This window comes from Anser anser, assembly GCF_964211835.1.
Source record: "Anser anser genome assembly, chromosome: 20".
Taxonomy (NCBI): domain Eukaryota; kingdom Metazoa; phylum Chordata; class Aves; order Anseriformes; family Anatidae; genus Anser; species Anser anser.
In genome coordinates this window covers 2,304,794-2,331,837 of record NC_139741.1, presented here as the reverse complement: position 1 = coordinate 2,331,837, position 27,044 = coordinate 2,304,794, and the positions used below count along the sequence as shown (strand labels likewise).

The following is a 27,044-nucleotide window of genomic DNA, read 5'->3' as shown; positions in this document are numbered from 1 at the left end:
AGCTAAAGTGTTTGGGGAGACCACAGAAATAAACCTAGGGTTATAAATATTGCCCTTGATTAGGAACCTGCAATGAAATCCAGGAGAATGAACTTCTGTGCCCTGTTTAAGCCAGCAGTCTGCCTGCGTGGCGCTCACTGTGGGATCAGGGCTGGTTAGAGCTGGGACATGGGGCAGCTGCCCTGGGTACAACAGCTCAGGGTTTGGGCTCGGGGTTGCGCTGTATTAACTGCGGGCATTCACAGTCATGAAATAACTCAGGAAATAACAAGAGCTAAAAAAGTCTTGTGGGCTCTCCTGAGCTGCAGTTTGGACGTTAGGGATCTTCACCTGTCAGCTTTTCCTGGGAGGTAGGAGGAGGTTTAAGGGCTTTTTTTTTTATTATTTTTTTTTTGAGACATAAGGAAGCAGAATTCACTGGACGTAAGGAGCAGAGGGCATAATGAGTGGATAAGATCTTGTAAAACTTCTGATTAAACAAACAAATGGAAACAAAGGAAAAAGAGATAACCCTACACTGAAGAACTGCTCTCCTGCTCAAAGAACATCAGTGACTCGAAAGGTAACAAATACAGGCTGGACTCCAGCACTATAGACCGTGCTGGTCTCACGTTAGAGCTAGGGGACGACATCTGGGTGACCAGACAAGTTTCTCATGAAGGCATCGGCCCAAACCCCGAGGATGATCCTCAATCGAGCACTAGGGGCAGGGCAGGGAGGTGGGCCCCCCCCAGCAGCCCACCTGCCTGCGCTTTGCCATCACCAGGGCCCACATCTGCAGGCGGTTAGCGAGGGGCTGGGGGATAAACGAGGAGCTGGGGGGAGCGTTTTCCCTCTGGTAGGGTGAGGGGCAGCCTGCACCAGGCTTGTGGGGGGTATTGCCTGCTTTGTGCCTGCCTTGGGTAGCACGCGGAGCTGCTGCTTTGGCCCTGAGGCCCTGCCGCGAAGCCTGCGCGTGTGGCTCGGCTGGTGAAGGTAAGGTGTTACTGCTCGCTTCTCTGGGTGGTGGGTGAGGGGGGTGTTGTAGCTTTGTAGCGTCCCTGGTACGCATAGCAGGCTTGTGGTGTGCTGTGTTTGGTGCATTGTACTTCTGTGCGGTGGAAAGCAGCTGCTGAGTGGTCTGTAAGGGTCTGAGGTCTGGAAGCAGCCTCTGGCCTTGAGCCCCCTCTAGGTTAGGGGCTGTGGTCTTCTCTGGAGAAGTTCCCTGGAGAAGCATAGCAAGGTGAACTTTCCAGGTGGGAAGCCCCTTAGAGCTCAGAACAAATATATGGGACACAATTGTGCGCCTGCTTGTTGCTCAGGTGGTTTCTGAGCTGTGCTCCTCTGCCCGTGTCGTGTTCAGCTACGTGCTGTGATGTAAGGCAGTCCTAAATTATAGCAAACAAACACAAAACCCAGCCTTCTTCATCTCTCTGCCGTGTGGGCAGAAGCTCATCTGGTAGCCTGCAGCAAAATGCCTGGGTGAGTAGCGAGTGGGGAGGCTGTGCAAACAGCCCCTCCTGGGGAGATGCTGCGACTTACTGAATCGTTAGGAAATAATACAGGGTGTATCACTCTCTCTTGTTCCCTCCACACGTAATCAAACAGAAAACGTGCAACATAATCTTGTGTGTTTGAGGGGAGGCGTAATGGCTGTCAGAATAAACACCGGCTATTTTTAAAGGGAGCGAACCGCTGTCTGCACTCCTATCCTCCAGCTGACTGCTGTACCCTCTTCGAAGAAGTGGCAGCGAGGGGGGAGCCTTTACAGAACTAATTTAGTTAAAATTTACACTCCTTAATTTTTGTGCCTCGTCTTTTTCCCCGTCTAGTTTTGTAGCTATGATGCAGTATTGATCCAAAGATCTATAGGATCATACCATGGCTCCAGGTGGGTGGCTGAATTGAGGCTAGGCTTCATTTCCATCTGAATGGTGCAGAAAATAATTCCACTTTCCAGCTTTTATTGCTCAGAACATTGCATTTCTCTCATTGCAGTGTATGGGAATTAACTCTGGAGGAAAGAAATTATTTTTTTTTTTTCCTCCTTGATGTAGAGTAGAGCAGAAGGATTCAGGGAAAAAAAGTAACGTAGGAAAGCAGGCAGCAAGCTCATTGCTGTCTGAATTAGGTGGGCCTGGACTGCTCTAATAAAATCGAACTCCTCATCTGGGGTTCAGGCGGTGTTTCTGTGGACTGGGACAGCTTTCTGCAGCAGCGCTGTGTTAAATACAGTGATGGTGCAGGAGCATGCAGTTGTTCAGCTCTGTTCTAGGTGTCAGCGAGGGGACACGTGAAGGAACAGCACAGGGCAGCAGGAGGTAGAAATACTTGTGGCTGGAAACCAGCTCTGTGCCATCGCTGGTACCCAGGCCAGCTCGAGATGTCTGCGTGAACCTCTGTTGTTTGTATCACAGACCTGCTCCTGCATCTCCAGCTGTCTGGGATAAACTCCTGCTGTATCTGAGTGCATAGCACAGCTGCAGCTTGGTCCCCACTGGGGCTCTGCTAACAGCTGTCCTGAGGCTGTGTGTGTTATGAAGAAAAGCCCCAGGCTATATTAAATTCTGCCTTCGGAGACCAAAGGAACCTGCTGGCTCTGGAGCCTGGCAGGTTGCTTGAAAGTAATGAAACTATGCAGAGGTGAATTTGTAGGTGGGAGAGAAAATAAGTGGCAGTGGAGCAAGAAAGCATGTGCCTATTCGAGGTTCCTTTCATGGTGTCTCCCTGATGTGTGCAGAAAGGCCACCACCAGGGTGGAGAATAAGAGATGATTAAGCTGCTGCTTGTCAAATCTTGTGCTTGTTCTCCTTTAAAATCTTGTCTTGGTGATGGGTGGCAAGTTGCCTGCTTCTTTTTCCTGCACCCTAAATGAATGACAGGTGTGTGGCTCAATGATTGAGGATAGCAAATGGAATGTAGTAAATCAGAAGTAATTTCTCTGCAAGGGAAGTAGGCTGCCACCTGCTCATGAACTTGGCCACTTCAAGTCACACCTCAGGTATTATATTCTGCTAAAAAAAAAAAAAATTCAACAGTTATTTCCTCCTGAAGAGGGACTGGGGAGAAATTCAGTACTGTGCCAGGGAAATGTTGCTGTCTGTGCCCCATGTCCAGCCAGGAAAGCAAATATCCAGGACATGACTTCCGAAGTCCAGTGGCATGCCCTGTCTGACAGGCACAGCTCACAGATAGTATCAGTGTGTGAAGACTGGTTTTTAAAAGCACAGATCTTGAACTCCCTGTCAGTGCCAATGGCTCGGGACTGGGGTGGGGGAAGGAAAAATATCATCTACAAGGGTTTTGGCTAACTTGCGAAGGTTCTTGTAACACTAACTGGCAAAATGCTGAGTGTTCCTCATCAGAGGGGTGCTCTCAGGAGAATCCTGTGCTCATGAAGCATTTACTTCTAATACCAGATAGCTGCTTCTGCTGCCTGCTGTCACTTCAGTCAGGATGCTTTGTGATGGCAGCGGGGTTTTCTTCCCCTTCCCTTTTTTTTTCTCCTGTCCCTCCTACTGGTGCGGATTGTCCCACCCCTGGGGGTTACTGCCTGGGCAGGCGTCCTGCAGCGCTAATCGCATTAGCACCCCGAGCAGAGCCTGCTTCAGTGCCTCTCGGTGAGTGTTTGAAATGCACCAAACTCGGGCTGCAGGATTTGTGTGTTCTGTCAATGACAAGTGGAGCAAATATTGACAGTGCCTCTCAAAGACTCCAGTTACTATTGCTCTTGTTAATTCAGGGCAAAATTTATCCTTGTGCCAGAGCCCCGTGTTAGTTAGTGTTATTGAAACAGCTGGTTGGTGTATGGATTAGTTGCTTTGCCCATTTACTTTGTGCTCGTAATTTGTGCCACTGTAAAAGTTTCAGTGTCTCGCTGGATCTTGTAATCTGGGATTTTGAGGACTTGGTAGAGCTCTATAGCACAGAGCCAATTAATGACATCCCAGCATCGCTTCAGTTGCCAGATCTTGGAAAGCCTCAGAGGCTTCAGGAAATGGAAGGAAAGGAGTACGTGGAGGCTTTTTGTTTGAATTATGTGCAAACTAAACCGTAGGCTTCACTGCATCAGTCTCTTTCTTGGTTGTCAAATCCTGTGAAACTTTCATAGAATTTCTTTTGACTTTCTTTAAATTGGGAGTGTGGGGAGGTGGAGACCAGGTTTGGAAGAACCAATTAGTAGTTTTCCTCCTGAAGCTACCAAAATTCTGGGTAATGCTTTTGAAATTCTTGCTCTTTAAGAGACTCCTAGATTTACAGGAAAAGAAAACAACTAAAAAACAGGCATGGAAAAAAACCTGGATTAAACTGTCACTCATATTCACAATCTGTCCGGGAAACTCATCCATGCCCCTACAGGTAGCTAGTTATCCCATCAGGAATTTCATATTTCTGTCTGAATCCTGGAACACAAATTGGTCCAGCGCTATGGGTCTGCCTTGATTAGGGTCTGCTGGCACAGATGTCCACAGCATGGGTTCCGAAAAAAGCCTGCTCAAATAACTGCTTCCTTCCCCAAAGGGATCAAAGGTTGAGATGGTCTTTCCAGATCTTTAGCTAGGCTGTGCAAAGCATCTGCAAAGTTTAATCCTCTAACCTTTCCTTCCCTCCCTTTTCTTTTAAGGATGGTATAAATGGAATTTAAGGGTTTCTTTTTTTTTTCTTGAGAGAACAGCTATTATTTGTAAAGAACCCTTGAAAAAGAAAGCGCAACCTTGCCTTTCTGAGAGACAGTTGGGTTTTGGCTACTCTGTCAAGGATAAAGCCTGGAATATCTCTATACACTTGTGCAAATATCTAATGTTGACATCTTTTGCCAGCTGCTGTTGTGGCTTCCTTTTCCTTGACGAACAAAATCCTCTTGTGATGTGGCCTCTGAGCGTCTTTGTAATTAAAAGAATTAAAATTCAATTTGAACTATTGTTGTTACACAATGCAAAGTTCAACACCACCAAAGCCTGATTTTATTGATTCTGTATTGGGTCCTCCGTGGAAATAAGTTACCTTGACGCAAGCATGGTATTGGCAGCAGAAGGCACAAGTGGTCTGGCTCCAGCCCTTGCTTTAATTTCACTCTTAGGGGCAACTTGCACTAACTTGTACTGATGTTTCTACATTAAAGCATGCTTTTTCAAGATCATTTAAGTTATGAAATTATCTCCAGCTTAAATAGCAATATAAGATTTTCATCCCTGGCAGAAAAACATGTATGGGAATTAAATACTCCAACCCTTACTAGAATTGCAGTTGTCAGTGGCAGCAAGGAACTGTGCTTGTCCCCGTGCTTTGAATGGTTTTCTTTGGCTGCTTTTCCCTTGCATGTTTACTGTTTAAACCTGCGTGTGTCTTTTTTATTTGTTTATTTTTGTTTTTAAGAGCAGGCTTAAGTTAAGACGAATTTCCTGAGTCTGTTTCATTAAGAAATGACCAACTCTCACCATCAAATGTTTATTCAACACATTTATTTGCTTGTGTTTGAGACTGAATGTTGACCTAAAATCATATCTTCTCAGGGTAAGATGCTTTCTTCAAGCACTGGTGAGAACTGTTCCTGTTTTCCAACTGCTCCTGTAGCAGAGCAGCCGTAGTTGGTGCTTGATGCAGGAACTGCTTGCTCAAATGCTACAGCAGGCTGGGCTGTATGGGGGCAAAAAGTGTTGATAGGGAGACAGGGCGTGGGGAATGTTGAAATTCTGGCAGCCCCGTGCCCGTGAGGTTAGGGATGTGAGTGAGGTCTGGATCAACCTCCGTGCTTTATGTTGAGTTGGGGGCTGCCTGGGGTGACGAAGTTGCACTGTGCAGCGTTCCTGGGATGCCACGAAGCAGGACGGAGGGCAGGGAACACCGCGGCCTTCCTGTTAACGTTGCATTCAGCACTCCTGAGCTGCGTCTTCGAGAGGGGGGGAAAAGAGCTGGTTGGAAAGGAGAAGCCTTTCTGGTTGTGTTGGCAGAAGTAGCGAACTGCCTGGGAAGACCTTGTTTTCCTATTATGTGACTGCTGCTCAGCTTATTGCTATCTCATTAGCAAGGAGTTACCTAATTAGCAAGGCAAGCTGTTAATTGTGTTCTGTGTTACTCGGCTTTAAAAATTCTTTTAGATGTTAAAGATTTTAGTGATAAGGAATTGCTACAGAACTGTTTTTTGTTCGGTGTAAATTTTTCATTTGCCAGAACGGAAGAAATCACAAACGTGTAACCACCGCAGATCGAGGATAAAGGGACTGAATTTCTTGTGACAGAGCTGGCACTAATGAACAGTAATCATTTTTTAAAAATATAATGGAAAAGACTTGGTAAGGTTAATAAGATAGTAGAACCCCCGTGTACTGAATCAGTTTTGATAAGAGAACAAAAACTGCATGTTTGCTAAAATAACTTTAAAAACAAATAACATTGACTTTCCACACCTAGTGGAGACCAAATTTTCACTTGCTTGCATGCCTGCTCTCCCGGCATGCTAGGACCTGTCACCGTTCCGGCTCTCACCAGGACAGTGTGACTTTGATTTTTGACTGCTGGGCAATCTTTTTCATCAGATGGAGTTGGATTGCGAGGTGGAAATTAGGTGTCCCTGCCTCTTCCCACTCCTTCAGCTCACATGAAAATTTTGTGTTGAGGACATGTATCCACTTCCTACTGGCCCCACCGCATGAGGCTTTGATTAGCAATTATTTCTGAGATATTAAAAAACACAATAGATGCTGCAGGGCTCTGGATTTTCCTTTATGATTAAGGGAAAAGGGAAGGCGCTGGTTACAATTCGATAGTTATTTCTCCATGTCAGAATGTAAATTATTGGCATAGCCTTATGATCGTGTGCATGTGTGCTCGTGTACCAAACACAAGTGTCTCCACGTGTTGATTAGCTGGATTACTACTTTTACTTGTGTAGGACAAACTAATGCTGGCAGTACCAAGCGTTTTGCTGTTTTAGCAGTGTCTCTTCACCCTTACCCTGCTCCTCTGTGTGTGAACGAGGACTTTTGGGTAAGGAAAAAGGAACTCCCCAGGGCACGGCTTCGATTGGGGTGAAGTTAGAGTCAAAGAAGAAATGCTCATATTGCCGTACTATGGGTTAAAATTCTTATTTGATAGTCAATGAAGATAAATTACACACAAATAGATACTCCAGCTAGAGTGAGCTGGCAGTTTGCAGGAAGGGGTCTGTGGTATCTTAACGCGCAGCCAGTTGTAAAGGCTCGGGAAAAAAATCTCAACTGCACATTATCTGAGTGAGCTTCCATATTTTACCGTGACACCGACTCTGAGACTCATTTCCCTGGGTTAAGTAGTGTGGGGTGAAGTATCTGCCGCTCTCCTTCTCCCTATCCATCTGCTGCGGTATTCTGGGCATTTAACCTGGAGCGCCTGCTGATGTATGACCAAATCAGAGAAAAGAGGCCGCGCTGTTTAACCCTCTCCCTTTGTAGCTGCACTTAATGAATGTCACACAGGCCCACTATAGAAATGATGGAACATCCATTCTGGCAGCACGAACAGAGCCCACTGCGCGATGATATGGTGAAATAAGCTGAAAATATTCACAGGAGCCTGGGAACATAAACCCATGATTATTTTTTTCCCTTAAATCTCAATATTTTAGCTGGTTTCCCACCCCATGTAATAAAAGTACGTTTCTAAGCAGCATCTACTTTTTTGAAGGGAAGAAGAAAACCCCATTTTCTTTTTAATGTGAATGTACTGGAATTGCTAACTTATGCTAACCAAAATGTAATTATGTTGTCCATGCAGGTCTTTTTGTCTTTCTAAAAAATGCCTTGCAAATAAGATCACAGGTCTTAATGACTCCATCCAGTCATTCCTGGGCTAAATTCAGAGGTGATAAAAGTAGGCCTGTACCTTCCGCAGGAGTCGTTTACATGCAGGTATGTGCTGTCGGCCGGTCCAGCTCCACCTTCGCTCAGGGAAAGTTGTCTTGTTGAGAACTTGTGCCTTTTGCGGGCGTGCTGCTGCTCAGCATCCTGAATGCAGGCATGAATGAACCGTGGGCGAAACAGGAGCATGTAGCTGCGAAGCAGCTCTCCTGGTGAAATGCAGGAGCCTCGTCCTCACTGCTTTCACCCCTTCATGCATCTTTCTCCTCTTGGTTACCTTTTCTTCTGAGTGCAGGCCACATCTCGCCGCTCCTCACCTCTAAACTCTGTATTGTTCTCCTCCTCCCTTTGGACTTGTGCAATCAGAGTTCAGTGGGTGAGAAAGCCGTGGAACTCGCTCTTGGCTTGACCGGCCGTACAAAGCCTCCTGTGTCACTGAGGTTTCCCTAAAGCACCGTGAATCATCCACTTAATTTAAAAACACGAATCTGTCGTGATTCAGAAAAATGAATTTAAAAAGCCGTTGGCTAATTACTGGTGTTAGATTCAGCTTCATGCTGGTAGCAAATGTCTGTCAACTGTTCTGCCAAAGAGTACGGAGAGTACTAAAACTGGAGAATGGTTTCCAGCGCGTTCCTTTTAGAGGATGCTGTGCTCCCTTGATGCTTTTGTAGTGTTCCTCCCCAGATAAACACACCTGCACCCTTGGGTGTCTGAGTGCTTTCCTAGTGATGTGCTCTTAATTTACAAAGCCCCTGTTTGTACTGGAGGGGGGAGACCAAGAGGAGCTGGGATCTCAACCTTTGCTGCTCTGAAATAATCAGCAAACAGCGTGAGCGCGTGTGTGTGAACATGATGTATGTAAATAAAGGGATGAAATACTATCGCTGGGACCTTCATTTCACCCAAGCTATTGAATCATCTCATCATAACTGCTTGTTATTAACCAAGTGGCATAATTCCAACTTAAACTTCCCCTTTGTTTACTAGAGACTTGCTGAAGAGCCTGTGCTGAATGCTTAATTTCCAACCTTCCAACTCTCTGTGTTTATAGAGAGACCAAGTGATGTTTGCCTCAAAGGTCCAGAGGCAGGTGATGAGCAAGTTAAGTGTGAATCTTAGTTATTTTAAGAGATTTTTTCAGGTATTTTTTTCACACAAATCTTTTGTCATCCTGTATTTAAATGCATGCTTGTAAAACCAGAGCGCACAATTTCTAATATTCACGCGCTCACTTTAAAGCACCTCATTCTGCTTTTAGTCTTCAGAGGAGGCATGGCACTGAGTGTGTGGCTTATAAAAGTTACTTTCCCCAGTATGTGAAATTAACACCAGAGCTCCAACTGAGCCTTGACTCCTGTGCAGGTGCACCAGGCAGGATTTGCCTGTCGGGCTGTAACTGCACAGTGTCCAAAATACCATTTTTATCACTGATACAGGCACTGCTACAAGCTGGTGCTGACGATAATAGTATTGCGTGTCCTGGTCCTTTTGCTGAGTTAAAAGGGAAAACATGCCAGTCGTGGAGCCTGTAGAAGTAGTTTTTGGTGGTGTTTGGGTGAAGCATGTGAGCAGGACTTCAACAGCAAGCTGTGCCTGCTCATCCTGTCCTCAAACCCTCTGCTCCGGCCTTCCCTGTCCCTGGTGGGGAGGCAGCAAGCTGATGAACGTATTAAATGAAGCAGAACCCCGTGCTGTCCCTGCTTCCTTATGGTACAGGCACAACTTCCAAAGTACTCGTTATAACTGTCCTGACCCCAGAATACCTGTGTCTTAAGGACATTGAGCAATACAGGCGGATAACGGCATCCCTCAGGCTGCGTTGCTTCATTTCAGAAAGGTTTTCCCTTAAAGGTCCCTAACTTTAGGGGTACCTGGACGCGGTCGGTGCTCATGTCCCCATGCAGACCCTGCTTCACCCTCTGGGACACGTCCGCGTATGCTCAGTTGTGCGTGGGCTCTCCTGGACCGCTTGTGCCGTGCTCCCCACCCCAGGCAGGCGTGACAGGATGGGTGCCCCAAGACAAATAGGCACCTCCTGCGCCCGGCTGAAAATCGAACCGGCCCCGTGCTCATCTGGAGCCGCCGCGGAATAGATTGTCACGAGAGCCTGGGGACAAGGGGAGCGGGGAGGGGGGGTTACGGGGCATCGCCACGCTCCCTCCTCCTGCGGACGAGGCCGTGGGGCCAGCAGCGGCTCCTGAGGATTGCCCCGTGCTCAGATCTGTGCCTGCAGCACCCAGCTGCAGCCAGGCACGCGAGAGCCCGAGCCGCTGCGATGCGGCATATGGGGCCTGTGGTGGTGCGAGGGGAGCTGGGGGAGGGAGAGGCATGCATATAAATCATTATTGGCGAACATCTCAGCTCTTGAGCCAGGCTGTCGCTTGCCGCTGCTCGTGGTGCAGCCCAGACATAAATCATAATTCCCCTACAATAGATCCTTTTGCAGCCGCCATCAGGAAAAGTGTGTTGGTTTTATCGATTTTTTGACACCGGGGCCCTGGCAACGGCCGCTCTGAATCATTATGAAATGAAACTGATTAGGAATTCATGGAATACTAAATAAACTTTACGAGCCCGTTGTAAGTTTTTTGATGCATGGGGAGCGGAAAATGAAAACTAATGATATAAAAATTACACAGCGTGCTGAGTATTATTATACTGCTATTGATTTGTTTCAAACTGTACATCAAAATCGAAGTGTGCTGGGTGTGCTTGGCTGCAAGGCTGATGCTCAAAAGCTTTTGAATTTTTTTTTTTTAATGCTGGCTCCAGCATTTTTGCCAGGCGGGGAAGGTTGGTGCCACTGCAGCATTGCTCAGGTGCTCTCTGCGCCCGCCCGTTCCTCTGCAACCACCCCTCGCGTGGTTATTGCTGACTTTATTCTCCTGTTTGCATGGGGCCTCTCAGGAGAGAAAAAATATATTGATGAGGATTTTAGCCTAAGTGGATAACTCCGCACACGCGCTTCTGCTCTTGGGAATTTTACTTCTGTTCCCTAATAGCCGGCATTGTGAGAGAAGCCCGGGACACTTGACAAACATTTATGCAAAACTGCACAAAGGGATCATTTGTTCTGTCAGTAACTGCAGCCACCTCGGGAGCGAGGGATAACAGCTGGTTATAAAGCTGCCCAGCAGCTTGGGGCAAGAACAGATAACTTGCATTTTTTTTAAAAGAAAAGTTTCTGTAAATAAACAATTGAACGTGATGCAGCCTTAAAATCAATGGGACTAAGGAGTAGAATTGGTGTGATCTATTTACTGGTTTTGATGGCACAATTTAATAAAATTAAGGGGAGGAAAAAAGCTACCACCAAGCCTAAAAAGGCTAGGGTTGTTTTGGGGTGGTCTTGAGACAAGCTGCTGAACAAGAGCGCGTGTGTGTGAGGTGAGAGAGATTGCTGGCATTGACAGTGCATGTTTTTGTGGAAACAAAGAGGATCCTTGTGCTTCAGCTCGCTGTGCCAGGCCAGGAGGCTTTCAGGAGCCACCTTGCAGTGCTGCTGCACCGTGCCCCAGTGTCCCCCAGCCCGGCTTCCTGCTGGAGGATGCTCCTGCAGCATCCTGGTGGGACTTCTTCGGTGCCACCACGTGCGGAGGTGCCCAGCCTGTGCGGGGGTTGTGCTGACGGCTGCTCCCCTCTGGGTTATCTTTCAGGGCTTTTCGTGGGTGAGGGGGCTGTATTTTGGGTCAGCTCAGCACTTCTGTTACTGTTCGGTTTGCTTTCCTATAAGTAACCAGCTTGCCTCTTGATGGTCTCTGTGATTTTCTTATTTTGCAGAGCTATGGGCTGTGCTATTGTGTTTAAAGCATTAATCGGAAGAGACTTTTTCATGTTGGTGCAAAAAAGTTCAGATTTAGAAATTTCAGCTGGCGTAAATGGAACTGGCAGGTGATGGAAGCAGTAACAAACAGGCTGCAGCAGAACTAACCAGATGCAGGACCAAACCTCCTTGCTCCTGCAGAATTAACACCTTATCACACTGGTGACATGGCCACCAGCACAAAGAGCTTCAGGTGTCCTCAGCTGAGGGCCAAATACTACTATACTTTGCAGGGCTTTGTGAATTCAATGGCTTTTGGGGTTCTAGGGGTAAGTTCCCTGCCCTAGGAGTTTTTGTGGGAGCTGTGCTGCGGCTGTGGAGGTAATCCTGTGCCAGGGCTGTAGTGGTGCGATGTTTTTTTTTTGGGGGGGAGGCAGCTGATCACAGGGCTTTGGGGCTCTCTGAAAGTCCCTTTGCATGCAAGAGCAGGATGTATTTCTGTAAGCAAGAGATTATACCCCGATAGCTGGTGGTGATGTGGCAGTGGCCTCGGCTCCCAGAGGGTAGACAGGCGGGCTCTCGGGGGTACGGCTGCTGCTGTGGGATCATCTGGCAGCTTAGCTGTGCTGTAATGCAGGGGACTTCTTAGAGGTAGGCACCTGTCAGCTCTATTTCTAGCCCCCAGTGCTGGTGATCATCTCTGGCCTAAGCATATTGCCTGTAAATGAAAATGTAATACTAGCGAGCTGGAAGAAAATCCAGCAAAATCAAGAACAAGAGAGGAGGAGAAAATTTAAGCAACTGGAAATAAGCTGCTGATCCACAGAGGGCTAAGCTGCCATGTCTTGGTATTCTCCTGAGACTGTACTTCTGTGTAAGTAAACCTCACGCTGCTCCTCCTGCATCGCTGAAACCTGGATGTGTCTGCTCTAGGCTGTGCGCTGCTTTGTGAGCTGTGATCTCCAATTTGGGCTGTTTGCAAGATGGTAGCCTTCAAATTCCTCTGCAAACTTCACTCAGTGAGACTAGGAAGAAATGTGAGGGTGATGCCTGGCACCCCCCCCCATTTACTTGGAAACTAAAAACCTCGCTTCCATGGAGTAATGGTGCTGCAGGTGGGAGGTCCTGCTTCGGCATGTGTCCGAGCAGTCTGTCCATCGAGGAATAAAAAACATTGCGTATTTTGTTATATGTGGGCATGCCATATGCTGAAGAGCAGCCAGCTCTGGCATTTTCTGCTGCCCTGGGAGCTGTGCCCCCCTGTCTCAGCCCTTGCACAGATCACAGCTGAGGGTGGTCCCAGGTGAGCTCCAGGAGAAGCAGCTCATGTCCACGGGGAGAAGGGTCCTGAGTCTATCCCCGTTAATTTCTGTTTCCAGCTCGCCACAGACACCCATAAATTCCTTGGCAGCCATGGGCTTGTTACAATAATCTATGCGTATTTGGATATTTTGTCTGATATAAATGAGGAATTATCCTAAATGAAGCCTTTTTTTGCCTCCGTGCTGCACGCAATAGCAACGCCCGCTTTATATGGCTTGTCAGCGTGTGAATGCGTGCGCTGGGGATTTTTCTAAGATATGTATATTGAATTTAGATTTGTGCTCTTAGTACCTTCACTCATTCATTCAGAGCCATATTGACTACATAAATTGAGTGTTACAAGTAAGAGAGAGTTTAGCCATTATTTTCTCAGTGATTTGATTTAATGGCCTGGGTGTTTTGGCCATTACTTCTGGCTTTTCATTTGCATGGATTCTTGGCTCTGCTGATTAGCATGTTTTTTATTTGCCATTTAATTTTTTCCCCTTTTGCAAAGCTGAATTTTTCATAATTAAATTTGTCTGTTTTTCTTCTGTGCACGCATATAGTCTTATATATATGCCATATATATAGTTTTCTCCAGTATCTGCTGATTATACGGAGTTAAATGCAGCTGTCTGTTTGACAGGAATATTGTGTACTGGATGTGGAGTGATATACAGGTCAGTATATTACTGATGAATAAAAGTTTCCTCCTAAGGCAGCTGCTGCAGATTACTTAGTGCTTGACATGGCGTGTCTTTGTGTCACTGTTACCGGGTGAAATTAAATCAGAACAGGAAAATATTAATTTAAAGTAGGGGATAGAGGCCGCTCACTTCCAATTACTCTCTACCCTGTCAGCTTTATATGGGCGCAAACAAGGAAGGAGGCTGGATTAATTGCTTTGGACTCTGCCCCACTACAGGCCCAATTATAGAAACATATTGGCTCCCAGCACTATTATATACACTGCTGTGCAGGAAATTGTGTGAAATTTTAACGGATTTCAGATGTAATAATAGAGAACACGATTCAGGACAGCATTAGCAGGCTGGGTGGAATCTTTACGGATGGGTTAAGGTTAAGCTGTTTGGGGGTCCTTTGTGTATTAAGGGATCATCTGGTTAACCCATATACTGGGAGCTTTTGATACTGGCCCGGGAGCAAACAGAATAAAAACATTCATCCTCTGACAACAAGGAGCTAAATCCTCAGTCGGAACGAGGGCAAAAACATACAGCGTAAGGACAGCACAAGGCTTGCATGCAGGATTCTGCCGAAGACGGAATGTGAAAGGGTCTTGCATGGCATATAAAACATGTGGAAGTTGCTAGATATTGCTTAGAAAACATGCTTGGCTGTTTTCTGCTTTTGAGAGGGACCTACCTGCAAAGCCTGGGTCAGAACAGATTGCTGCTAATGCAAAGTGAATAGCACATTTTAAATGCGCGTTGGATGATTGTGTAAGCAGTTGTTGGAATAGGTTTCAATCCAATATTTTAGTTTAAATTTATTTGGTTTGTTTGTTCTTTTTACTAAGCTGAGAATTGTTTTTTTGTTTAAACCCACGTGTTGAAGATGCTTGATAATGTGTGCACATACGTACTGTTCGGTCTTGCTCTTCCTCTTATAAATTCATTATTTGACTTGCTATAGCTAGGACACAGAGCTTATTCCAAATACAGAGGAACTCTCAGTCCTCCTGAATGTGATATTAAATTACTGTGTCTGTGTGTGTTCATGTGTATAGCATTGCACATCAGATGTAATTTTGGCATGCAAAACAAGCGTTTTTTTCCAAGGTTAATTTTCTTGGAAAATAGTTTTTGGGATCTCAGTTGCTTTGGTTTAGGGTTATTTATTTGATGTGTATATGTATCCTTGAGGGCAGTTGTTTTCCAAGTGTTTTCATTCTGTATTTTTTAATGAGCATTGGTTTAAAGGAGTTTTGTGCAATGATGAACTAATTGATAAAGGCTTGTCAGTATTGGTTTTCTTTGTTCTTGTTTTTTGTTCACTGTGTATCGACGTCGGGCCAGTTTGCAGGAGGAGGTTGGTGCTTTTTGGTTTCTCTCTAATGCCAACTGAACAGTTTGGCTATGGGCCCAAAGCCTCATTTCACAAATAATGCTGTTACCAATTCCCATCTGAGAGCAGACAAAGCACCAGGCAGTGGGGCGAGCTCGGACAAAAAGCCCAACGTGCTCCTGTCTGTTCCTCGTGTACTCTGTTCTACCAAAGGAAGACTTTCAGTGAATCCACTCTGCCCTGTGAAAGCACGGTGCCAGAGCTCGTGCGTGAACATCTGGGCTGTGAATCCCATCAGTGTGCTACAAGCCTCTGGGTGCTGGCTGGTGGGTCTGCCAGCTGGGGTGATCTGGAAGGCAAACAGGAGAAATGGTCCATAGCTTTGGGAAAGGGTGCATCTCCCTAATATTTTAGGTGGTTTGAACCAGCCCAATGGAGAAGCAAGGACAGCCGATGACGACTGCTTAGTGCCCAGACAAACATGCTTAGGTTGTTTTGTAGGTGCACCTTTGATCTCCTGCCCAGCCAGCGCTTTGTGGATTGGGTTTCACGTCTGCCCTGTGCTATGGGGTGAGAGTAAACAGAGTTTAGCAAGTCTGCCGTGCTTCCTTGTCAGTCCCAGAGCAAGCTCTGAGATCCTCGGAGCTGTGTGATCTGTCACTGCTGCAGTGAAATGGAGATATGGAGCCCCAGAGAGAATAAAGGGCAGCTTCAGCCCTTCCTACCCTGCTGCCTCCTGCAGTGTCCGGAGAGGGGCACGAGCTGGGTTTAGGTGTTCATAAAGCAATGGAAGTGTCTTAAGGTGCAATATCTAACAAGTGAGGTGGACTGTGGGCCCCTGCCTCCCCTGGTGGGGGCTGAGGCTGTTCCCCTCGTGCCATCCTCAGCACGTCTTTGCACATAAATCCCATCTGTGCCTTCTAACAGGGATACAATGAAAGAGTTGCAATAGCGGTGGTGATTTAAGGTGGCAGGGGAAATGCATAAATTGCTGTCTAGAGAATCCAGGACAGTAGAAGCCAAGTCAATTCTGACCAGGAGTGTTATTGAATGGTGAGCTCCTTGCTATTTTAGTCTTATTTGTCTGTCGGGGGAAAGCCTGTCTAGCTCCTGGATGGTTATTTGGGAAGCTGTCTCTAGCCCCACTCCCTGCCTCCTGCTGGCCTGCTCCCCACCTGGTGAACCCATGGGACTTGCAGACACCCCACAAGGGCGACTTCCATAATTGCAGTTTGTGCTGGTTTTAAACAAGGAGGGGGGGGTGAAGCATTGAGTTCTGTTTGGTTTACAGAAATCTGTTTTTGTTCCACTAACTGATTGTCTTGCAACATCGTCTGCTATGAGTGGCGAGCAGTGTATATAGATCTCAGGAGAGAGATGTGCGGAATGCTATTCACGAGTGGATGACAGTGTGAAAGGTCTTTTGGCATTGAAGGCACGCTGGTACAGTGAGCTGGGGCCGAGGGAGTCCACAGTGGGCCAGCTTGACCAGAATGGTGGTGTTGGAGCAGGGGGGAGTGCTGGGGGTGCTGGTGCCAGCAGCCTTTGGAGCCAGCCAAGGGCAGGTCTTGCTACTGGCACAGTCTGTCCCAACCTGGGAATTTCCTCTAATTAAGAGGGGTAGAAGGGGTGAATAAGTCTCAGCCTTTGGTATGGACCTAATCTGACAGGGCTGTGCGGAGCTCCAGCTGATGGAAGAGCTGCCTTCTCTGCCAGCCTGTAGGATGCCCTGTGGCAGGCCGGTAGGGTCTGAGAGCTTTCAGCCCATGCAGTAGGCAACATCCACCTTTCAGACTCAATGTACACAGGTGTACTCCAAATGCAGGTCCCAGTAGCTCTTGATGCCGTGCTGCTGGAGATAAAAAGCAGCAAAGAAGAGCTCATCAGTACGCAAAGGAATGCTGAATCACAAGAAAGAAATGACCATTTGACAGCAGCGTGATGGCGATGAGCAGTAACTGGGCCCTTTACTGTGTCATCTTAGGAGCCTGGCAGAATGAGCTGTTGGTTTTTGGAAAAGAATAAAAAGTGTTGTCTTTAAGGCACGTGAGATGAATTTGCCCCTGAGCTTTTGAGCAGGAAAACTTGGAAAGGTTCTTGTGGAATTGAAACAGCGTGGAGGGGGTTAATACTCTGCGTTGTTGATTTTGACTGGAGCCCATGGTTTTACTACAGCAGTAAAGTCACTTTCCTTTTATGTTTAAAAGCCAGCAAGGAAAAAGTGCAATTACATAGACAACTAAAATCTTCACTGGTACTCAACAAGGTAATCAGTTCAATTGATTTTTTTTTCCTAGCTAGAAAAGTATTTAAAGTTGAATTCTAGCTGTGATTTTTATATGGGGGAGGGAATCTGTTCTCTGAAATGCTTCCTGGTTTTAAAAATGCTCCGTTTTATTTGTCCTATAAATGCAAACTTATAAAATGTGATAAGGGATCTTTCCCTTCTTCCTGCACAGCCAAGACCTGAGTATGCTCGCTGCTATTCCTGCGTGGCTGCCAATTGCACAGGCAGATATCACTCTGTCAGTCATTAGCATCTAAATCATTCCACTTCTCATTCAGGTTTACTGGGCTGTGATGGCTACCAGATTCATAGGACACCTGAGCCAGGTCTTTTGTACAAGGTCTCATGGAGCAATTGATTGTAAAAAGACAGCAGGGGAGCAAACCACTGGTTTCTGTGCCTTTTGAGCAGGAAGGATGGGCTGCGCTGTCGTGTGTTTTCTCTATGAATTATTAAAGTTTTTTTTCTTGAAATATTATGCACAGATTGCTGTGCGTAGGGGTGCAACACCTTGATGCAAAAACTGTAGGGATTTTGCAGGGAAAAAAAAAACAATGTGAATACTTCAAGGATGCTTGGGATCTCTCTAACTGGGGTACCTCACTGTCTGTCTTGCAGTGGCAGGGAGCAGAGAAGCTCCACAGCAAAGCTGCTCTGATAGTTCTGTTTTGGGGGAGAAATATAAAATTTGTGTTGTAGGAGCCAAGTCTTATTTACATGGAGAAGACTTCAAATACGAATGATGCAGGAGCTGCTGTAGCAATTGGTGCTTGTCTGTATGGCTTTGAAAATACTGGGAGAATCCAATGGAGCTTAATACCTAATACCTTGAGGAGTGCCAGTTGTTCCAGCTATGTGGTTTGTTCCCCCTTCTCTCACTTCCCCCCAAAATGAAGCACTGCAAATATCGAGCTTTATTTCCATTTAATAAGGGGAAAGAAAAAAAAACAACTTTGTGTTAGAAGTATTTTAACTGGTAACTTAAAATGTAGCTGATGCAAATATTATAAATGAAGAACTGATTCTCATGACTTTTATGGTTTTCGTGAGATCTGTGGTGTTTGGGAGAACACAGTGCCATGTCAGAGCTTATCCCTGGCACTGGGATTTAATGCTGGGCAGGCACCCTTTGGTGTAAATCTGACTCCTTTGGGAAGCGGTGACCCTCTGGGGCAGCTGCTTTTGGCAGCGCCCGAGATGTCGTATCCCATTGGGTTTTGTAATGCTCGCATCTTCCTTTAGGGGCTAGAAGCTGCTTTTCCTGTTGAGGTTTACAAAACCCCACATAACTCCTCCTGGAACTTGAAGAAGGTAAGAAAAAGGAAATGGAGAAGGAAAGTCTGAGCTGTGACACAGCACGTGCTGCCAAGGGATTGGGAAAAATCCACGAGGAGAGAAAAACGCTCGCATTTGTTTACTTTTAATTCAGGGTTTTTAAGGGAAGTGGCTGATGTTCAGTGAACGTGCTGATTTTAGGGTTAACCCTTCCAGCATCCATGTGCCATTCCTTGGCCTACCAACTCTGTATTATAAGCAAGCTCACATAAATTTCTGGCAACAGTATCCTTTCAAAGCCCGCAGGCTTAGAGGGATCTTTAGTCACTTTGGATTGGACTGGATTTGAAAATAGGTCCCTGAGGTGAAGGGCCAATATATCAAACCAGTAAATCATGCTTTACACCAACTCCTAATAATGAATGAAGTGCCATTTCATACAATACCTAAGTTAGGATTTTATTGATTAACTCTCATCTTGGTGTTCCACCCAAATCTAAGATATATTGCCTGCTGTAATTTTTACATTAGCTGTCAAATTCATCTTGTCTTCCCAGGGTTGTGATGTGTACAGAGCAGACAATAAACAACATCAGTTTCAGTGTTTATCTAATGAATATACACGGGCCGGAAAGATTAATAACGGTGTGATAGGAGGAGCCCAGAGGCAGGGAGCACCTGTGCTTGGGGCTGGAGCGGGGACGGGGGCTTCACATTAACAGCAGGGCTTGTTCGAGGAAGCAAGCTTGTCTTGCCCCATGCTGCCCTCCTACCCCTGCCAGACAAATGTGTAAGACAAATCTCGAGGAATCAAAGGTTTTTTGTGCGTGCTGCAAAGGAGCAGCTGTGGTAGGAAAAAGACTGCGAGGAAGCACTAACCTTATCCTCTGAATGGCTTGCCGAGCCAAAGCAGTGCCGCAGGTTCTGATTCTGGAACCCAAATGATCTGGCACCTGCTGACGCTTCACCATGGCCTTCCTGACCTTCGCAAATGGCTATTTTGAGGATCTCCTTCCTTACACGTTGTCTGATGAATCTCAGGGGTCCCCCGGGCTGGGAACTGAGTGGCTGCAGAGAGTTTCCTAATCCAGCACCTAAACATCCGCACTGCTCCGCGGTTACCCTTCGCTTTTCATATGGCCTTGGGTGCTTACCAGTCTGCATCGCCCCGTGGAGGTACGTGCACACCTTGTGGGGTGCAACCCACGGGAGGCTTTGGTGCAAGAACGAGGTCTCAGCCCCTTGGGACAGGAGAGGGAGCCCTCACCCAGGGCTTGGGGCTGGCCTCAGGGGCCGGGGGCCTGATCCTTCTCCCAGGGGCAGGGGGGGCTTTGCACCCCGGGCCTGGGTGGGGGGAAAAGAGCTCAGTTGCTCGAAGCTGGTGGGATTTAGCCTTAAATCCCTCTGTGCTTTGGTCCTCTGGCCTGTAAAATGGAGAGATTTGTGGCTCTCCAGGAGAGGGGTGGAGGAGATTTGATCTGTGTTTGTTGAAGCTCTATGAAGCACCGGGATGAAAGGCGCTGTGCAAGTGCAAAGGGCTTGTGCTTGTCTATTGAGCAAAATCTTGGCCTGCACGCTTCAGTTCCTTTGAGAGGAGGTGTCCAAAACACCGGCTTAGGGATGAGAGAGGTTTATCTGCCTGCAGCTTCTAACCAGACTCCATGCTGGGACGGGTGCGGTGCTGCGGGTTTTGGTTAGGTAAATAAGTGCTGTTCTGCTGCCTGGGGTCTGCCTGGCTTTCCTGAGCTTTGGTACAGGTAATCAGACTTCCTATTCATCCCTGTCCTGCCCGCAGTGCAGCAGAGCAGCGCTGGATGTGATCCCTCACCGCTCACGGGCCGCGGAAAATTCCCCGGCACGCTTTGCTGGGATAGTTGGTTGGGGTTTATTCACTACTGGTCAGGGTTTAATAGCATTAATTGCTTTTCTCCTGTCTAAATGCATGTGGGCATTTCACTCGGATGAGTAGCACTGAGTATTTCAAGATGTTTGAGTGGCTTTTTTCGCCGCAGACATAGCTGCATTTCAGCAGCTGATGAAGGGACTCTCCAAGCCTAAACTGGAGGATAGGTTATAAAGCGCTTTGTAACACTTTGGGTGAAAGGAAGTAGAATGACCTCTGCTATTTCTTTTTAGCACCATTTAAGCTGTAAAACCAGCCAACCAACTCTTCCAAATGTTGGCTGCCAAGATTGACTGCAGTCATGAAGATAACAGGTGGGAAGTATTTTTCTCAAGTCTGGGGCTGCCCTAAATCAGCGAGGTGATTCTGGGAGGCCACTGTGCAGGTCTGAGTGCTCAGCACCCCACCCAGGGACATAAAGATGCTAAGCAAAATGTCACTCGAGAAGTGTTGCCTCTTCTTTAGCAGTAACTCTGCTCCATAAACGCAATTGATCTCCTGAGAGAGGAGGGATTTCTTCAACACAAAGCTTTGTGGGGAAAAATATATGAGCTGTTGGATTTCTGTTTCTTCTGTATGACTTTGCACTGAGGTTACGGGCCGGATCCCTGGCTTGGGATAAGGTGTGTGGGTGGCCTCAGACCAGCTGGGATCGCTTGGCAATGATGGCTTAAGTGCAGCTTCCCTTCAGGTGTTGGGAAGACCTCCTGCCAGAGCAATGCAGTCATAAAATGGTATTGGATAATGCTGAAAATAAAACAAAATAGATACATCCCCAGATTGTCTACATAGACTGAGTAAGCAGCACAGCATTCTTCACCCACCTTCCATCTGCTCCAAGAAAAACCAATGTGCAGTGTGACCTAAGGAGGGCTGTGAGCTTCTGCCCTTCTGCTTCAGTGTATGAACTGGAAAAGGACTTCTCTCAAAGGTATGCTTTAGTGTTTTTATTAAATGCAGATCTTGCTTTGTGTAAGGAACTAGTGAATTTGCAAAGTCAGAAGAAACCAGGGAATTGAGTGGGAGGCCAAATTGTCAGCTTTGTTCTGCAGTAATTTTTGTACTAATGCAGATTTGCTTAAGTACTTGGAAAACCAAAGCAATACCAACCCACCGCTCTGTACTCAGTAAAAACAAGTCTTTAAAGTTCATCCTTCAGGTTAATGTCCAGTGTTTCCAACAAGTGTCAGCAACCATAGGGGGCTTACAGATTTTGTATCCCTGTATTTAGGGTTACTTGTACCACACCCTGTTGCATGGCTGACTTAAAGCTGATACAGATTTAAAATTACTTAAAGCAGTTATCACAATGTGAACTTAGAGAGGTTTTATTTTTCCTTTGATTTCCTAATTTTTTTAATAGGATACTTCTGCTGTTGTCAGATATGTGCTCAGTCGTGCATTTAAATCTGTACGAAAGGAGGTTCCGATATGCCCAGGTTTACGTCTGACTCTGGGCTCAGAAGCAGCTCGAGCATCTTCAGCTAGAAGAGCTGTTTTGTAGGAGAGGTAGGGGGAAGTGTGTAATGGTGGGAGTTTTACAAGTGTCTAAAAACAGAAGCTTGTAATGAAAGTGCTTTCTCAGCCATAACTGCAGCGTGCTGGCGTAATTGGAATGCTGAGTGGTGTGCTGGGTTTAGGAAGGTAATAAGAACTGCAATCAGTATTAAATAAAATGTATCTTCCTTTAGGGGAAATAAATGTATATTAAATCAAATATTCATGAGTCCAAGTTAGTCTTCATACATTACGCAAACAGTCTTTCAGAAATGCAGCTATCCGAAAGGCCTGTTTTGATGTGCGTAAAGGAGAGGGATTAGCTCCTTGGCATCCTTCTGCGGAGGGAAGAGCTGGGCCTGTCACTGCCAGAAGGAGAGAAGCTCTCTAGGCTCTACTGAGGTCTTGCTTAGACTTAGAAAGTGGCCTGAGTTGTGCAGAAGCATTAAGAGAAGTGAAACTGCCTCTCTAGCATGTCATCTCAAGATGAGTGATGAGGGATCCAGCCACAGGTTTGTCTGCTGCAGAGCTTCCACCGTGGCAGCTCTGTGAATGACCAGGGACCTTATGCTCCTCCTGGCTTTTCCGGGAATGTTTGGGCTCAGGAGCAGTGGGTGTTCTTGCAGTTGGCTGAGTTCCCTGGGCCTTACTCTTTGCATCTGAGTTAAATCTGCTGTGCAATTCCTTACACCTAATCGAAGGTAATGTTTTGAGTAAGACCAAAAACCTGGAGACCCCCATGAGCCTTCCAAGAGCAGAAACCTGAAGGAAGAGTTAGCTGGGAGTGAGCTTTAGTGGTGTTCCAGCTGTTAATGCAGGAGGACTTGTGTTGGCAGTCATAGGGAGGATTCACACACCAGGCCAGCTATTTAAGCACTGTGAATTCATATTTTCTATGCAGAGAGAAGGGAAAACTTCATGCAGAAGAGGCAGAACAGAGCTGTCACCCTGCCCACCAGCCCCAGGTTAAGCTGTGGGGCTGTTGTGCTGGCAATGTGGTGTGATGTGGAAAAACGTGAAAGATGTCAGCCTGCTCCGACCTCCATCCGAGTGTGGGTGACACGTGCGTGTGAGAGCTTCAGCGCTGCAGGGAGGACGCCTTCCTGCTGCTCACCTGCGGGAACCCTCCGTGCATGTGGTTCGGTGCTGTGCAGGGCTCTGGAAGTGAGTTTTTGTGGCAAGGGCTCGAAGCTTCGCAGCCTTGGGCCCGATTTCCATACAGCGTGAGGCCAATTTAACTAAAAGTGGTCTTTAAATGTGATTTAATTTAATTGCTCAAGTCTAGCTATGCTTGTTAGCTAACACCTATGTGCTTAGAGGGCAAGCAGGTAAAAGTTTGGCTTGGTAAAGCAGTGGCAAATCTGTAGGTGTCTCCAGATGAGTTTGTTAGTTTAATCAAATTGGGCTGATTTGAAGTTGTCGGCAGAATTCTTCTGTGCAGTTCACAAAATGACTTTTTATCCAGCAGCTGCAATCAGCTTGCCATTTGATAGAAGTAAACACCTCTGAGCAGCATCCCTCTCCCTGCTCTTATACAGGGAGGGGCAGAGGCACGGAGATGGATCCTGTTACCTTCCTGGGGTGAGGAGGGTTTCGTTCCTGAGGACTTCCAAAAGAGCTGTGGAGAGAGGGCTAATTTGTGTCATTTGCTGAAACCACTAGGCTCTTCTTCCCTGCTTGGGGAATTATTGATTTTATCACTCTACGACCTTACATGTGTCACTGTCTTGTGCGTGCTGGCCTGTAGGAAGTGCTAGCTACTGATTCACAGTTGAGGAATAATCTCATTTTATTTGTGATTACCTTCTTATTTTTGGCTCATCAGCCACGTGCTCTTGCTCCTTCTGTCAGACCTAAATCTTCTGAAAAATGCACACAGCAGCAAAACAGAACCGAGTGCACCCTCTTCCCTGCCAGCCTGCCTGGACACAACCGCATTGCAACCCAGATATTTTTATTCATTCCGGGGCAGGAAGGATGTGACTGTGAAGGCCGATCACTGCCCCATTTTTTTCATTTTTGGGATGTCTTCAGCAGTGCTACATCGTCTTGGCTCTGAGTTTGGGGAGAGGAGAATATGCAGATATCAGGACACGAATGTGTAACCCTACTGAAACGCTCCCGGCCTGAGAAAGCTGGGGGAAGCAGCTGGGGTCTGCTGTGTTATTGTGCAGCCTCCCTGCCAAAAACTCAGCCCTTGCCTTTGGAAGGGGAAGGGAGATGAGCAGTGCTGCTGTTATGGAGGAGGGGTGGTCGTAGCGAGAGAATATACGGAGCATCCACCAGAGCTTGCATGGTACATTAATTGTCTGTAGCTTTTTGCCTTTCCTTCTCAAAGCAAAATTAATTATGGGGAGGTGATGTTCCTTTAATGAACATCATTTAATTTAAAAAATGGACAAGTACACTACCATTAGGTCTCTCACTTAATGTGGTGTGTTTTCTTAAGCTAAATTCAGTTGCTGTGACGTTGTGAAGGTGAAGAGAACTCCCTTTCAGATCCGAGAAAGGAGAGAGCCTCGTGGCTGCTGAGCGTCGCTTACAAACAGCCCACTCTCGCTTTGCCTGTGGGGGACACTGCTTGACCGCTTATTGCATATTTGATCAGTTTATTTCTGGATCCGAGAGCCTCCGATGGGTGTCAAGGTGACAGTCGGGTTCAGATTAATTGGCACGGCAAAGAATGGGGAGGCGGGGGCCGTGCGGTGCCGGGCTGCTGCTTCTGAACGATCCCCCCCCTTCTCCTTAAAGTACACAGAGGTGCGGCAGCACTCGCCAGGAAGCGCTGGTAGCTTGACAAGAGCTTAATAACATCACCGGTGAAGGGTGTTTTTGCTTTTGCCCAGTGCTGGTGGAGATAAGCTCATACACGAGCCAACCTCTGCTCCTCTTTCCGCTGCCACTCTTCATCAGGCTGAGAGCAGCGCAAAGTGTGCGGTGCCTGGGAGCGGAGCTGCTGCCCTGGCACCCTGTGCCGAAGGGGGGCACGAGTGCTTCTGGAGGGGCTTTAGGGAGTGCTTATAAGGATGCGAAGACCGGGGTTTAATTAAAAATACAGATGGTGAATTTGTAAATTTGAGCGTCCACAAGCAGTTGTTTTGGTTTCAGGTGTTCTTTGTTGTCACATCAAATCGTGGCTCTAGGATAAAGTCACAATTAGATAGGAATCAACTCTTAATAGAACTGTAAAGGAATAGGAACTAACAACAATGCTCTTACACTTGTAAAATCATATGGTCTGCTAACGACAGCTTTCTTGAAATGTGTTTTTAAATGAGGTGGCCCAAAGTAGGATTTTTTTACAGAAGGAAAATGGCATGTGGCAGAAGAGGTCTCAGTTCTTTAAATCGCCTCTCATAAGGACCGGATGTGTTTCTGGTCCGATATCTGGCTATCGGCACTTAAGTATGGAGTGTGGTTCTTGGGATGTGTCATCCTGCAAGCTTTTAAAACAGGCGTTTCATGAGGAAAAAGCCCTTAGCCCTGGAGCCTGCTGCGAGCCCACTCGCTCCGGTTTGGGATCAGGCAGGTGTCGCTTCCCTGCTGCCAGGCCAAGCCTCCTGTTTCCCTGCTTGTTCCTTTGGCTTCAAGGGGAACGTTTGAGTGATCTGTTGGTGAGAGCTGAATGACTGTATGTTACTGGATATTTTTTGCCTTGAGGATTTTTTTGATTTAGCCTATGTATGTGGGTAGAAGAATATAAGCTCTTCCCCTAATTTTACTTTAATGCAATGTGTACCACCTGTGTTCTCCCACTGTCATGGGGTTACTTCATTTGTCACCTTCCCCCATGTGGGGCGAGATGCAGTGTGTCAGTGCTGGAGAGATGGCACTTCTGCCTGTGGCGTGTACTTCGGAAACCCACTTCAGGTGAAAAGTGGGGGTGAAACGTTACCTGCCTGAAACATGATCCGTGGGCAGCCATCACCTCGAGCGCTCACCTCTGCAGGTCCTGGGCTTCGTGACCCCTCTGGGCTCAGATTTCTTGGGAGTGTTACCCAAGTGCCCAGCGCAGGCTGCTTTCCTGCTGCCTGTTCTGTCAGCTTTGAGCAGAGAAACTCTAGCTCCTACATGCAAAGGGGGATTTTTTTGACATAAAGCAGGGTTCCTTTCTCCTATTACCTTCGCTCTCGGGCTGTGCTTACTCTCCCCAAATTTCCTGCAGCAGCTTCCAACAGAGGACGCTGCCTGTGTTTGCGGGGTTTAAATGGCTTGCTCTTCAGCACTTGGCTGGCTGGGGATATGTGGGACCCCCCCCTTGGAGTCCCCCAGGGCCGCTTTGCTGGGCTGGGGCTGCTGTGATGGGCATGAGAAGTGCTGTGGTGGGGTGCTGCCAATTACAGGTGTAATTGTTGGCTTGGCTCGGCAATAATGCTCATTGATTCGGGGTGTGCAGGGATTCACTCTTCAGTCCTCTCGCATTTAGAGATCTTGTTTCACCTGTGTCAGGGCGAGTTCAGGAAACCTAATTAACTGGGTTTTGTTTTTTATAATTAGGTCCCTAAAATAATTCATAGGTGGTGTTAATAACCCCATTTAAAAATCTATTAAGCTTTTGGAAAAGTTGGACAGAATCCTCTGTGCTGATTTTTTTTCCTCCCCTCTTCCCTCCTCCTTTTCCCCTCGGAGATGTGGTGCTTCTTCCTTTTACAGTGCACTAATTAAAAACAGTAGGATTATGGTGGGAAATAATACGCGTGTGAGGTTATCATCCACAGGGCGAAAGGAGGCTGCTGCCTCTCTTCCCCTGCCTTGCTCCGAGGGATGCTCTGCATCTTTAGCGCGAGCTGGCAGAGTTCATTAAAGGACAGATTGCCTGTGCACGCTGCGAGGACCCTTGGCATTTGCGGGGCTCGAGCCGGGTCCAGAAGGGGAGCGACAGGAAGAGATAATCTGCGGAAAATGTTGAGTTTGGACCGTGTGCTGCGCCTCCTGAACGGCAGCTTTCCTTTTACAGGAGAGCCTCCCCGAAAGCCTGGCTGTACGGGGAGGGTTTTTAGGCACGCACGCCTTGGTCCCAGCCTGCTCCAGCCCCTGCCCTCCCCACCGGGCCATCTCCTGCCTCGTGACGGCCCCGCTGGCACCTCGGCAGCGCCCGGCCGTGCGGTGCCCGCGGCAGCCAGCCCTCGCCGCGGGGAGCGGTGGTGCTGCCAGCCTCAGCGCCCTCGC

General features: G+C 47.2%; 1 protein-coding gene across 13 annotated transcripts in view; it reads left to right on the top strand.

Moving 5' to 3' along the window:
• The first annotated feature begins 223 nt into the window (after positions 1-223).
• Positions 224-27,044, top strand: part of LOC310884703 (uncharacterized protein) — a 163,052-nt gene continuing 136,231 nt past the window's right edge. For 3 of the 13 annotated variants that reach the window (XM_083806802.1, XM_083806801.1, XM_083806800.1), the window contains exon 1: positions 224-975. The gene's annotated coding sequence lies outside the window, so the exon portion shown is untranslated. The remainder of the gene's footprint in view (positions 976-27,044) is intronic. The other 10 variants (XR_014574333.1, XR_014574335.1, XM_083806803.1 and 7 more) reach the window with 9 other exon arrangements.